The sequence below is a fragment of the Ciona intestinalis genome, unplaced genomic scaffold, assembly GCF_000224145.3.
Source record: "Ciona intestinalis unplaced genomic scaffold, KH HT000369.1, whole genome shotgun sequence".
NCBI lineage: Eukaryota > Metazoa > Chordata > Ascidiacea > Phlebobranchia > Cionidae > Ciona > Ciona intestinalis.
In genome coordinates, this window is record NW_004190690.1 from 1 (window position 1) to 9,549 (window position 9,549).

The 9,549-nt window shown below is 36.0% G+C and overlaps 2 long non-coding RNA genes across 2 annotated transcripts; one reads left to right on the forward strand and one right to left on the reverse strand.

Moving 5' to 3' along the window:
- Positions 1-2,284: 2,284 nt before the first annotated feature.
- On the reverse strand, positions 2,285-3,209 carry LOC113475404. The gene is made up of 2 exons (XR_003397156.1): positions 2,788-3,209; positions 2,285-2,724 (listed from the first exon to the last, which is right to left on the reverse strand). It is a non-coding gene; the product is annotated as an uncharacterized LOC113475404 (long non-coding RNA).
- Positions 3,210-3,357: 148 nt separating this feature from the next.
- On the forward strand, positions 3,358-4,001 carry LOC113475405. The gene is made up of 3 exons (XR_003397157.1): positions 3,358-3,461; positions 3,521-3,556; positions 3,639-4,001. It is a non-coding gene; the product is annotated as an uncharacterized LOC113475405 (long non-coding RNA).
- Positions 4,002-9,549: the final 5,548 nt, after the last annotated feature.

Consider the following 9,549-nt stretch of genomic DNA (forward strand, 5'->3'; position numbering starts at 1 on the left):
TAATGCACACATTTTAGATACGTCCTTATTTACGGTTTTAGCGAATGCTATATTTTTCTTACAACTGCCGTTGTAATTTTTCATGTTGTATATTATTATGCAACCATCCGTAACAACTATACAGTGCATAAACACCACCATCCCTAACTGTATAATGCATAAACACTCATAGAATATTATATGCATTATGATAGTTACGAGTGTTTATGCATTATACAGTTAGGGATTTATATTTTTTTTGGTTATACACCCACCACCCGTAACTATAATGCATAAAAACACCACCACCTGTAAATACAAAATGCATAAACACCATCCGTAACTATATATTAGATAGATACCACTCTATCCGTAACTATATTTTGGTTATACACCACCCCTTCATCCTTAACAATATAATGCACAAACACCACCATCCGTAAGTATATAATGCATAAACACCACTATCAGTTACAGGTGATAGTGTTGTAACTATATTTTAGTTATATACCCTATCCGTAACTATATATTGCATAAATACCACCAATGTTAAAAATACATGTTCATGTTTGGACAGATTGCCTTTAACCAATCAAACATTTGGTTATTTTTGCATTGTTTATTTAGACTAAAAGATGCAACTTAGTTGTGGTGCCATGCCGTTGTCAGAAAAAAATTGTTCCCTTTGACCCTTGATGACGACATTCGTGAAAACCAATCAAATATTTGGTTATTTTGCATTGTTTATTTAGACTTGAAGATGCAACTTCGTTGTGGTGCCATGCCGTTGACAGAAAAACATCGTTCCCTTTGACCCTTGATGACGATATTCGTAAAAAAAAAGAGTTCCACTCCAATGACTAAATACGCTGTTGCGTATACAACTATAAGCAATTTTACTTTTAATCTTTTTATTACAAACTTATATATAAAATACATTATTTATTATAAACCACGGTGGTGTCTAATATTTTAATAAAGTTGATGACAATATACCATCCTTTGTTTACGTACCTTCGAATTATAATTATGACGTTTACCAAAGTATTTTTGCGCCAAAATCGGTACATTACTTTTTTATGCCAAATAACACCTATTTTAAATTATTGCTCGAAAAAAATGACAAGCTCAATCTCAGAAATGTTCGATATTCAGCAGCAAGAAGGTAAGTTACATTTACACATAAGAAATTTGCATTAAGATAAATCGAACTACTAGAGGACCGACGACGATCCAAGGAACAACGATACTTCGCCGTAGGAAATTCTTTTTTTGTAGTATAAATCTATTTTACTTTGATATATTATATGGCTTACATTGTATTTTGAACAACGTTATTTGTCGTTTCAGAATCGTCATCTCATGCATCAACAACCATCCAGGACCAGGTTTAAATTCTAAATAATATACGTTGTGTCGCGCGCTTAAATAATAAAGACATTAAACAGGGTGACGAGTATCTGCTTGCTTTGAAGAAGTATGTTAGCTGTGGTCGTCATTTTTACCAGAGCTTATCAGACCGCAGAAAAATAAGAAAGGCAGCACAGAAATTTGTGATGCATGGTATTTGCACAAAACTAACTTACATTTGCGCTTACACAAAAAAAAGTTTTGAAGAGGGCAAGATGTTCAAGACTAAAGGTTTTGTACACCAAGGAGGAACAACAGATTGCATTAAAAGAGTACCACGATGATGAAGGTACCGGTGGCCACAGAGATACCGTTATGGCGTTATCACCCCAAAAAAAGTCAATCAGTCATACTACTGCAGAAGTATAACCGCAGAAAAAGTCAGTCAGTCATACTACTGGAGAAGTATGACCGCAGACATAAAAAATGGGTTTGTTACTTTCTGATCCCAGAAGCAACATGTTGTCACTCAAAAATTACTTTATATTTTGCTAGATCGAGGAATGCCCAGAATACCAGTTTAAGGCAAAAATGAAAACAGCTGCTCCAGAACTTACGTCCATCCCGAGGCAAAGACAGCTGAAAATGTGGCAGACTTGTTACTGACCATGATTTATTTATTTTGGCTGCCAAGACGAGTTATGACAGACCAGGGTCGTGAATTTATAAAAAGAGTAGTTAAAAAAAGAGATGTCCGTATTAGAGTTATACTTACCCCAACCAAACGTTGTTCTTGAAACAGGTTAATGAAAGGGTGTTCGAAAAACTTTCCATTCGTCACTGCGTAACTTCTAGCTACCATCCACAGACAAACGGGCAGAACGAACGAACAAATCAAATATTAAAGAATGTTTTAGGCAAATATACTAACAGATATATATAGCTGTTCATCCCGAGGCAAAGACAGCTGAAAATGTGGCAGATTTGTTACTGACCATGATTTATTTATTTGGGTCGCCAAGTCGAGTTATGACAGATCAGGGTCGTGAATTTATGAAAAGAGTAGTTAAAAAGAGATCTCCGTATTAGAGTTGTTCTTGAAACAGGTTAATGAAAGGGTGTTCGAAAAACTTTCCATTCGTCAGTGCATAACTTCTAGCTACCATCCACAGATAAACGGGCAAAACGAACGAACAAATCAAACATTAAAGAATGTTTTAGGCAAATATATTAACAGGTATATATGGCTATTAAACTATCAAGGTATAATATAATACAACGTGTCTGTAATACTGCTAAAATTTTAGTGATCAGAATGATTGGGATGACCATATTCCCCACATCTCCTATAATATAAACATTTCGTATCAAAAATCGATCAAATGCTCACCTTTTCTGGTAAGTTTTAAATAGGCTTTCTATTGAGAAATAATTTCCTTAGCAATGTTTATATCATACCAGGTTATATTCAATAGAGAACCGCATAATTTAACCCTCCCTTCGAAAGATAATGATTCAGAAAGAGTGAAGGAAGCTAGAAAAATGGATCAACAGGTTGATAACATTAGTTTAAAACTGTAATACTACACATGAAAGAGCAAAAACAATAATATTGAGATGTACTAATTGCAGACAAAGTTAAACATCCAGAAAGCACAAAAACAGCAGCAAATCTGTCACAAAAAAATGAAAAAAGGGTAAGGTGCTTTCACTTTAAGGTTGGAAACCTTTAATAATAACCTATGCATTTATAGAAGCATACGAAATTACAGAAATTCCATTAGAAAAACAAGGTTTGTACCACTTACATATTCAGTAGATAATATCCCAAAATTAATTACTTATTTAAAAAAAGCATCTACATACGTTATAATAAACCGAGAAACACCTGTTTCACTGAAGAACTAACTTGAACACAACCATATTCCTAAGAAATACCCAGGTACGTTTTCTGGTTAAGTAAATGTTGAAAGTGTACACAGTTGACTGTAATAATATAAACAAAACCCTACTAAGATACACAAGACCTTGGGACAAGGAAACACAAAAACAGAATCGAAGCAATCATCACCCACGTGCAATTAACAACGCAGAACTTTAAAACCTTGAATGGCAAATGGCTTGATGGTAAAGTATAATCCAACATTTTACAAGTTCCACATTTCTACTTATATAAAATATTTGTTTCTAGATAATGGACAGTATGTTGGAGATTTTATGTGCCCAGGTATGAAAGAAATAAGAAATGACTTAGGACTAGTCGCTTATTCACTGTTTCATTTCAATACTTCTTAATCCTTTTGTTTTAGAAAAAAAATCATGGTAAGGCATTATCCTGCTTGATTGCAACAGAGTGGTGGCTGCATGGAAAGATCGGCAGTAATGACTGGGATATGTATTGAGATAATAATTAGTTTTACAACCCGGCAATACCATATAAAATAATTTGTGATAATTATTCAGTTTATATGACTTTAGGTTAAAGAACTGTTTGGCGTCAACCTTGTCACATTTGTGAACACAGGCATCCAATGGTTATTTCTGGTAAAATCAATGTTTCAAATAATTATGTACTTGTTAAATACTGTAGTGGTTGATTGTGCTCTAGCACAGAATTAATGATATAAAGATAGCTAAATTTATTCTAATACATAAAGATTAAATATAAAGCAACGTTGTATAGCGAAAACAAAAGCATGACAGGAATGGAATGCAGTTTCGCTGCTTTCGTATAACATCTACTTTCCCGTCATTCTAATCGTGATAATAAAACAATTACCCAGTTGTGTGTATGCCAGGCGAGGCAATTGCCACATGCCAATGACGCGGTTTATTGTTTTGCTACACGTGTTTTTCGTTATATAAACCTTTCACTTTCCTGTACTGCGAGGCAGTACGGGGCTTGCAATACCCTGCTGTTCTCACTTTGTCTCTAAGCTCGATGTCGCTCGTTCTCCCGTACAATAAACTGAGATGTGCCGTACAAGTGTCATACGTCGGTGTGCAATGCGTTGCGGAGTCGGATACCGTGTGCGTCGGGGCAGGATGGAACAGCGTCGTCGCGAGGCTGCGGAGCGCGAACCACAACTTCAACATTGGCCGCCCTCCACAATTGGTTAACCGCTGGACACAATTCTTCCGATGGCAACTGCAGTCAACGGTGAATCTTTTTCTGTTTATATATTTTATGCATATTGTGGGCTGACCACTCACAGGGTTTCACTAGTCTATGTGGCCCGAATATTATATTACTTTATTACTGTTGAAGTGAGTCTGACTAAGACCACAACAAGCATAACCGTTGAGGTGGGTAAAATAATGTTTTCCCCCAACGAGTGATGGCAAAATGCCTTATACCTATTTTTTAGGCTTATTGTGAGTTGATACACTTGCAGGGTTATTAATGTTATGGACCGAATGTCTATTTCTTCTTTGGTCTTATATTTGTATGCATATTGTGAGTTAGCACACTGACAGGGATTCAGTGCCTATACCTGATCCACTACCTTACAGTAAATTGTTCACTTGTTACTGCAGAAGCCATTTGTCGTTTAAATCCCAGTTTTTCCACCTATCTTACCAACTTGTTATTTTATTTATATATTCAATCTCTATGGCATTAGGTACTTTCTCTCCAATTTGTTTTTCAGACAATCTGATGCTCGAGTACTGATACTCTACTAATACCCTGCACGACACTGCGAAAGCGTGAGCGAAATTTGATCAAATGTCCTCATCGATGCCTAGTCTAGTCTGCTCAACACAAGAAGTTGCGAATCTTGCAACAAGTCTACCAGTGTTCTATTTTTTTTTTCAATTTCTGCGGACCGCAAATTATGACGTCACGTATTTCCGCGAAAATTACGACTTTCGTTAATACTGTGTGCACTCGTAGGATGGTTTGCTGACATAATCAGTGATTCAGCCAATCAGTTATAAAGTTAAACCGCACGCGTACTTTGTAATAGTAGTATCATGCTATTTGTACCTTATGCAAGAAGTTTTTTTTATAAAAAAAAAAAACGATATAAAAAAAAACGAACTATATATACGAGAGAACGAAACCATAAATGATACAAGAAAACGAACTATATGTACAAAAGAACGAAACCATAAACGATACAAGAAAACGAACTATATATACGAAAGAACGAAACCATAAACGATACAAGAAAACGAACTATATATACGAGAGAACGAAACCATAAACCATACAAGAAAACGAACTATATATACGAGAGAACGAAACCATAAACCATACGAAAAAAAGAACTATATATACGAGAGAACGAAACTATAAACGATACATAAAACGCACCATTAGCTACAATAAAATAAACTAAAAACAGAACGTGTTTTCGGCTTTAGCTTTTTTAATCTGAGTCGAGAACGACTTAGACTGTAAAGCTAGACTCCCAGCTTTAAGATATCTCCATGGACCATTGTTGAAGACTTTATTTAACACCCGAACCCTGAAATCTTCCGAAAGAAGTGGATGCGGTCTATTTCGCCGAACAAACATTTGTTGGTGGATACAGTCATAGGTAAGGCGCGAACGACGATTTCCACTTACTGACTTAGCAAGATCTACATCTCCGATTAGAGATTCCACTGAGCATTCGTTGCCATCGCGAATCAAGAAACGAAGGGCATAATCTATTGCGTCGCTTATTTGGACACAATCACCCGTACAAATCTTATACCAAATTGCATTGTTGATATGTTTACTGCTTAGTTGTTTAAAATCCGTGCTGGTTCTCAATTCCTCCAATATAGTAAGTGCATTCATGTACAAAGTTTTATATTGACCAGTGATGATACTTTTTTGACGATCAGTCAGAGAGTGATGATGATTGGGGCATTCAAACAATGTTTCCTATGCAGATACGCGTTTCTGCATATTTTCGGAAATAGTTGGAAACACATCGTTATCAAACAAAAACACCGTTTCAGTGTGGAGCAGCCATTCATCCCAAACAAAGTAAGAATGCAACAACCTACTGACGGCTCCCAAAAAACTTGAATAGCGTTGGAACATGACCACCTTAACGTTATCTAGAGTTTGCGGCTCGGCGCTGCGCGATCGAATGGATCTTGCTTCGGGCGAACTAAGCAGCAGTGGAACATTTTTGTACATTGAAGTACTTAAAATTTCGGTAGCCGCTAAATTGAAGTCGCGCCAACATGTCGAGCAAGACGGCTGACGTTCTTCATCGCCTTCTGTGGTCTAAAATAACGCAAAAATGTATTTTTTTTTTTGATTTTGCAAACATTGTTTTACCTTATTAGTTTAGAAATAAAGTCTTTAATAAACTGGCGGAATAGTTTCTATGATGAAAATTGTCTTACCACTCCATATGAATCAAATTCTTCTTTAGATGGAAACTCATTTCGTTCAAACTTTTTCTGTGCTGCTTCAACGCAACTAAAGAACTTTAAAATTTCCTTTTTCCTGGTCGGGTAGTAAATGTTGAGTGTCCTGCGACTCCTTTGAGACAACCGCGAGAATTTTTGAATACGAGTTCAAAAACAATATGTCGAGACAGAAACTTATGCTTTGTAAGTGAGTCAAGACATGTTGGCCATCAATCGCTGATGAATCATCACTGGACGCTACTTCTTGGAAAACACTAAAAAAGTAAACGTAAATAATTGTGCCAGACTCGAATAAAAACTAACTAACTTGTATAATACTGGATAAAGGTGTAGGAAGACTTCGTAAGTCCTGCTGCGGTATTGGGCAAATCGAGTGTTGCTATACAAAACGAATTCCCGAAACTTGATATTCATTAATTCACACACCTCCTCGATTTTAACTCTTTCTCCATAATCTTTGTTGTCCTTCATAACTGATTTAACAAATTCGTCCAAGTTTCCAATACAAGGGTGACTTTCACGTGCATGTAAGTCAACGCGTTCAATGCGGTGTGCGTAATCCCAAGTCGTGAACTGTTTACAGTAGTCATAGGGCAAACTTAACTTTTGGGCCAAGTGATTAGCGATCTTTAACGTTATATACTGCCCGTCACAAGCTACTGCGCCGATGACATCACGCGCACGTACTGCATCAAATCCTGTCCTGGTCCAGTGCCGACACAACATGGTAAAACTTGGTTTCGTCGGTGGTGATCCGTTTAAGTTGAAACTGTGCTTCAGCTTGGAGAAACCAAACACGTGTCTGTGAGCACCAAAATGCTGGGAGTTTGACCGCTACAGCATTTTCCGATTCCATTTTGCGTCCTTGTACATCTGTCCAAATTTCGTTGGACGTCGGGGTCACCAATGAAGCGGTTGATACTTTATTGGTAGCGGTGAATTTTATAAAGACGAAGAGCACGAGACACACGGTATTTATAGCGGGAAAAACGATAAGAAAAAGGCACTCGAGCACGCTTCGGCGCACACACACGTGGCGGGTCGCCACAGTATCCTACAAATGTGTATGAACTTGTATTAACAGGAAATTGACTGTAACTATTGATAAAGTTTTTATTTTTGCTACGAAGTGGGTATTACTACTCTGTTTATGGCACAAGCACCTTCTTATAAATTAACACCAAGTGCAAATGACCAAATTTCGAATATATTTTCAAAATATTATCTTTTTATTATATCAGAATCTTATAGTTGAAAACCCCCTGAGGTATAAATTACTAAATTGAAAGCAAATCTTTCAAAGTTTGGCAATGAAAACATACAAAACTACAACGTGGGGAAAGATGGGACTCTAAATTAAAATATATTTACATTAGCAGTATTCTACAACTTGTAGTTAACTTGCCGAGTTTAACAGGCTGTGCTAGTTTCTTTGCCATGTAAACTTTATATATACACCGTTAAACTGATATGTTTTTGTTGTTTTTATTTTAAATTAAAGTCATATTGACCCCTGCCTGTTTTCTTTATGCTTATATCCCAGTGTTTTTTTACAAAACTAAAACTAGTTTAATGAGACAAAATTAAACTGTACGAAATATTCAAGGTTGTTTAATGAAACTAGTTTAATCGTTCGCACACGCAAGCTAAAAAAATCGTTGGCTTTACTATGATTTGAAGAGCATTTAAAAAATGGCACCTTACTATTTCGCATTTTTTTACCTCTGTATATTGCATATATACCACCTCCTGTATCTATATAATGTATATGTACCACCGTCCACCATCTGATTTAACGAGCATTAAAAAATGGCACCTTACTATTTCGCATGTTTTACCTGTTCAAAGTATACTGTTCCTATTTTATTGGGCACGTTAGTGACCATATAGATCCTTTTTCGTCGAACAATTGTTCTTGGCGTTGTTGTTGTTGCTGATAGGGTGATTTTTTCCGCACTTATCTTAATTCTCAATTCTAGCATTTATTTTTTATTCTCTTGATTGAAATCAAATCGTAATATATACTTATAATTTTTGGACTAAATTTTCAGATTTAAAACCGCATGATTAGCGATTAATTAACGATTATTTCTCTCCTGTACTTTACATAGCGGAAACACTGTCTGGAACACAAATCTGTCAAAATGCTAACATCGGGTTACATCGTAAAATGCTAATATCGGTTTAGTACAGTTTACATGGTAAAATCAAAAAAGACTGTAATTTCTTTGCTAAAATGAGGTTGGTACTTACTATACTCAGCACTGCAGAGATGGAATATTTAACTGCGGATTATTCAATGACCAATATTGGTTGTGTTTATAGCGGTAAGCATTAATTTCCTACGAATTCCTAAATAAAGCCAACTTAATAGAAAGGTATCCCAATGTTTACACACTTTCACTTTAGCAGCACTAGCATAGCAACAAGCAACTAAAGTTTGTAGTTACCTACATAAGTTAATGCTGTTACATAAGTTATGAACGTAGTTTACGCGAAGACTGACATGCACCGATATTTATCTTTGCCCTGTACATTGTAAGTCATATTGTGTTGAGTATATAATCTATTATGCAGAGCAAACCTCAAGGAAAGCTTAGAAACTGAAAAGATGGTTTTCTATGCACAGCAACAAGGAATCGAACATGTGTTAGTTATTTCTCAAACAATAGTGATGTTACAGGCGAGTTATATTTTTATACATTCTTCATTCATACGTTACTTAGTTTCATTGCATGCATCATCCTACTCGTATCCATTCTATGCTTATTGTCATGATTACCCGGTCACGTGGGCAGTTCTTTGTTATGAACCACGTTGTGTTATCAGTAATGTCTGGATATT